The sequence below is a fragment of the Linepithema humile genome, chromosome 5 (assembly GCF_040581485.1).
Source record: "Linepithema humile isolate Giens D197 chromosome 5, Lhum_UNIL_v1.0, whole genome shotgun sequence".
NCBI lineage: Eukaryota > Metazoa > Arthropoda > Insecta > Hymenoptera > Formicidae > Linepithema > Linepithema humile.
The window spans coordinates 11,266,389-11,271,443 of NC_090132.1; the positions used below are offsets into that span (position 1 = coordinate 11,266,389).

The 5,055-nt window shown below is 38.5% G+C and overlaps 1 long non-coding RNA gene across 1 annotated transcript; it reads left to right on the forward strand.

Moving 5' to 3' along the window:
* On the forward strand, positions 1 to 4,451 carry LOC136999872 (uncharacterized). Its single transcript, XR_010890140.1, has 2 exons — positions 1 to 4,239; positions 4,337 to 4,451. It is a non-coding gene; the product is annotated as an uncharacterized lncRNA (long non-coding RNA).
* Positions 4,452 to 5,055: the final 604 nt, after the last annotated feature.

Consider the following 5,055-nt stretch of genomic DNA (forward strand, 5'->3'; position numbering starts at 1 on the left):
AATGCAGATGCCGAATAATAAAAAAGCTGTTTCAAAAGAGTTTTTTCTTCCTCTGTATATGCCGCATGTGGAGTATGGAGTTGTTAATTAATTATTGCTTTTGCAACGGAATGCAGATTTTGTTCATTAATTAAATTTTGTATTTAGTAGTTATACTATGATGATTCTAACCCATGGGGCAATGAGGGGGTGCGCGGGTGAAGAGGGGAAGAGGGGTATCGGATAACAGTGGAGGGGGTAATGACGTCTTCGTTTTTGGAGGAGAGGGGGTAAATGTGGAGTGGTAGGGGTATCAGATTACAATAATTCCCGGAAGATAAGGATTGTTAATACAAATCGCGAGATAAGGATTCCCGGAAAAGATAAGGATTGTTTATTGGAAAGAGAACTGTTTATTGGTGCAGGTTTTTTTTTTCTACGCATCAAAGTAGAGCGCCATGTTGTCAGAATCATTATGTTTATAGTATGTAGGTTCGTGCAGATTTACGGATTGCGTCATCGCTGTATTTTAGAACAAAGAGGCAGCATTTGAGCGCCGTTTCTTAGAGGGTGTGATAATGATTGTTAATACAAATTGTAGGCATCGCCATGTTGCTAGATGCGTCATCGTGTTTGGAGGAGAGGAGGTAATTTTGGAATGGTGGGGAGTATCAGATCACAATAATTCCCGGAAGAGATAAGATAAGGATTGTTAATGCAAATATGAACCATCGATAGTTTTAATCAATGTCGTGTGCAACAAGCGGGTATATAAGGTCCATCATGACCAAGTCGAGGTAACAGTCGAAATGTTCATCGCGCTATTGGACGAACGTGACATTCTGAGCTTGTCCGCGGAGCAATTAGAAATCGTGCCGAAAGTGATTCTTATAAAAAACTTTGCTCGGTTTGTGGATCACGTGTGGGATAGGCTACCGGATCATTTAAGAGCGGATCCGGAAGTGCAAGGTTATCGTCGGTGCTCGTTGCACTACAACCAGTCGTGGCAGCGTGACCACATCGACGGGCCCCCACCGTACAGGAAAGATTGCACTCTGTGCAAACTGAAATAGGTAAAGTATACATTTTTAAAATATCTTTAATACACATTTTTCGAATGCGTAATAACTAATTGGATATTTTTTTATTTTAATAATTTTTATTTATTACAGAGATGGAAGACAGTCTCGACTTACGAGAGGAAAATCTGAGTACTCTCACAGATTGGTTAACAACATGTCGGGAATGTAGAAGGAAGTATAAAAGCAGTGAAGAAATAATTGAAAAGTATACAACATTTCCTGCATTCATTAAACCATATATTCCGGATACTATATTTCGACAACAATTTATCGAATGGACGAGTGAAATTGACGACAGTGTACTAGAATATTCCGAGGAGGAATTTTCGACGTTTTTAATAGAATCTATCCTGCCGATATTGATGGAAAAGTTGTGCTCGTTATGCGCTCAGGATAGTCTAATATCAAGGATCTCTTCACACTATTATGACTACATATATTATATGATACCGAAGCAGTATAGATCAGCGATACTGGAAAAAATTAGAAAAATGCATCCAGAGAAGGTGCCGACATCGATACATTTGCACAAAGTACACACAACTCCTCAACATCAAACATCGATCGTACACATTTTGCAGAACCGGGAGAACGGAGTATGCAACACCTCGGTGCAAGAAAAGAATGAACAATGTTTTTGCAGAACCGGGATAACAGAGTATACAACACTGAACCATGTATGCGGAACTAATTATTTTTAATAAATATTATTTATCAATAAAATAATTTGAATTATTATTCCTGTGCCTCATCTTATTCACTGACCTATCCTACTGCGAGATAAGCGCGCGCGTCATGTTACACTACACGATAGAAGGAAACGAGCGGACCAGTGACTATCATTTTTTTTTCTTTTAATTGTGGCGAATAATATAGAGTGAATTATTTAAGTTATGCATTTATTCTAAACACCAATAATATACTTATATTTTCTTCTTAATACAAATTATCCGCGGTAAAAATATAAATTTAATAGGAACTCTAATCTAAACTTAATATGTAATTTAAGGATGGTAGGTGAAAGGAGAAAAAATCGCAATAAGATTAGTATTAACAAATTTTATTCATATTTTTTTTTCATCTATACATTTTTTAAAAAAAAAAAAAAATTGTTTCAACCGAGCCTTTAACGCCTTTCACGATTACGAGGAGGGACGGGAAGCGCTTGAGTCGTTCTCGGACGAGGCTCGACCACAGCTATCGGCTCGTGGTACACTCCGCAATCCTTACACTTCTCGTATTCGGAATTTTTTCTATTCTGATCACGCTCCATTTTTCTATACTTTTTTCTCCACCGCGTGCACACTTTGAACTGATAAATTTCTCTCTTCCGCACACCTTATATACAGCTCGACGCAAAAACGTCAATTTCGCTGTAGTAATAAACGTTAAAAGACGTTTGATAGATGTTAAAAGTGGTTTAAGTAATGTTGAAAAGATGTACAAAAGATGTTAAAAGTTGTACGTAAGACGTTCAACAATACGTTAAAAGATATACGATAGACGTTCGATAGAGGTTCAAAGACGTACGATAGACGTTGAATAAATGGAAATATGATACGCTGGCCTATCGCCTATCGTCCTAGCGAAACCTTAGATCCACGATTACTGTTCCTCGAAAAGGAAATGCTACTGTCGAGCGAGTTATCTCGTCTTCGACATATTATTGTAAACTATAGTGGATATCGATACGAATGTTAGTTAGCGACGAATAGCTTAGCACCTATCGTCCTAGCGAAACCTTAGATCCACGATTACTGTTCCTCGAAAAGGAAATGCTGCTGTCGAGCGAGTTATCTCGTCTTCGACATATTATTGTAAACTATAGTGGATATCGATACGAATGTTAGCTATCTGTGAACATAATTAGATTATAATAAGATTTAGCGGCATCTTTGATGTAAGGGTATATAAGCCGGGATTAACTATTGCATCGACGTATTAACTTCTCAAGGCTCGAGTGGAACGTAGGAAATCATCCGGGAGCTGGTTATTCGTTTTAAAAATGTCTAGTTTGCGGAAAATTATTGATTCGTGTTTGCGATTGGCGTGTAACTTAAACGGGCTATACATCGATAATTATTTATCATCGTTATCCGACAACGACGATAATAATTATGCGGTATTCGCAAAGTTTGCGGGTGCGTGCCCTAGTGCGGTGCTCGCGGTTTTATTCCGTTTGGGACATTTTTCGATTTATCTGCAGCTCTTGATTATTGCTGGCGAAATAATCGAGACAAGGCGAGCGTTCAACGACAACGAGGAAGAGGATGTGGGAGGCTATATCATCAGGCTGTCGAATTGCTATCATGGTGCGGTAAAAAATGGTAAGTTTCTATTTTTTTTTTGTATTATGAATATTAAAACAAAGTTTTAAAAAATTAAAATCATTTTTTTTTTTTTTTTTTAGGAACGCTACAACATTCAACACCTAAAAAAACCATGGTGGTGGAGGGTGTGGTGCGTGGTACGCGTCAAAACCGTGACGAGCGAGCTACTCGACGTCTCGGGGTAAGACGTCGAGCAGATACCTCGCCTGAGGCCGGACCCTCGTGTAAGTCGCTGTATACATTATTTATATGAAATAACAGCATCGATTTTATATTAGGAAATTTTACAAAAAAAAAATTAATGTTTCAGCTCGCGCTCGAATTGTTCTAACGCCTGAGCTCGTCGATCTCGCGAGCGACAAAGCCGGACCCTCGTGTAAGTCGCTGCATACATTATTTATATGAAATAAAATAACAGCATCGATTTTATATTAGGAAATTTTACAAAAAATTTAATGTTTCAGCTCGCGCTCGAATTGTTCTAACGCCTGAGCTCGTCGATCTCGCGAGCGACGAATCGACGAGCTCACTTCGCGAGGAGGAGGAAGAGCAGGAAGAAGAATTACAGACTGAGGAAGAGGAATTACAGACTGAGGAAGAGGAATTACAGACTGAGGAAGAGGAGAGGTATTATGAAGGAGGGGATGAGGAAGGCTACGCGCAAGACGGATGGGGAATGGGTGACAGAGGTAAGAAAGATTGAAAATTTTTACAGTTACTTTTATGCTCGAATTTTATTTTTTTTTAAACAATAAAATTTTCACAGGATACAGCCCCCCTGTGATTTCTTACTCTCCCGATTACAATTATCAAACGGGGGAGTAAAGTAAAAAGAAGAAAATCGAGAGGTGAGTTGATTTAACACTACAAATTTTTTCGATTTTATATTTTCATACTCAAATTTTTTTAATTAATTCATTAATTTTTAATTTTGACTTTTTGCAGTTCAAACAGGTGGTGGTGGAGAAGAAGAGTCGGAGGAAAACTTGGTCGGGCGAGGTTCCTGCGGCGCGCTTTCGAAGTCGTCGGTTTCGCCAGTCGATTCCTCGCGAGGAAAGAACGGAGGAAACGAGGCAAGCGGAGGGATATCGATGCGGCGGCGGTGGAAAGGCGTCGGAAAAACATTTTTTATACAATTGAAAAAATTCTGTTCGCTCAAATGTACATATATTTTTTTAGTTTTTTAATAAATATTATTTATATTAAATAAATTAATTTTTCATTTTTTTTTTACCAGACTCTTTCCCCATCCTATTCAACGTCCTATTTTACTGCGAGATAAGCGATAGACCATATTATATGGTGGATTATGTGATGGGTAAAAGGTGGAATAAAAGTCATACGAGTGTGATACACATCATTTTATTAGCATAAATCATAGTTGTTTTACACGTTTGTTACGCTCAAACCACCACTTGTACAATTTGCAAACATTCCGCATAGCGCAATGTCTCGTGTGATACGCGCAGCGCAAGGTTCCGATTACATCCAAGTTCGTCAGGCGTGCGATATCTTCGTAATCCGCATCTATTGTTTCAATCTCTACATCATCTTCCAAAATCTCGCACAACCACTTTTTCTTCTCGAGTCCTTTCACGTATATCAGAGACGGTTCCGTACCAATGGCATTGTTGATAAGACTTTTCATCTGACTGTACGAGACG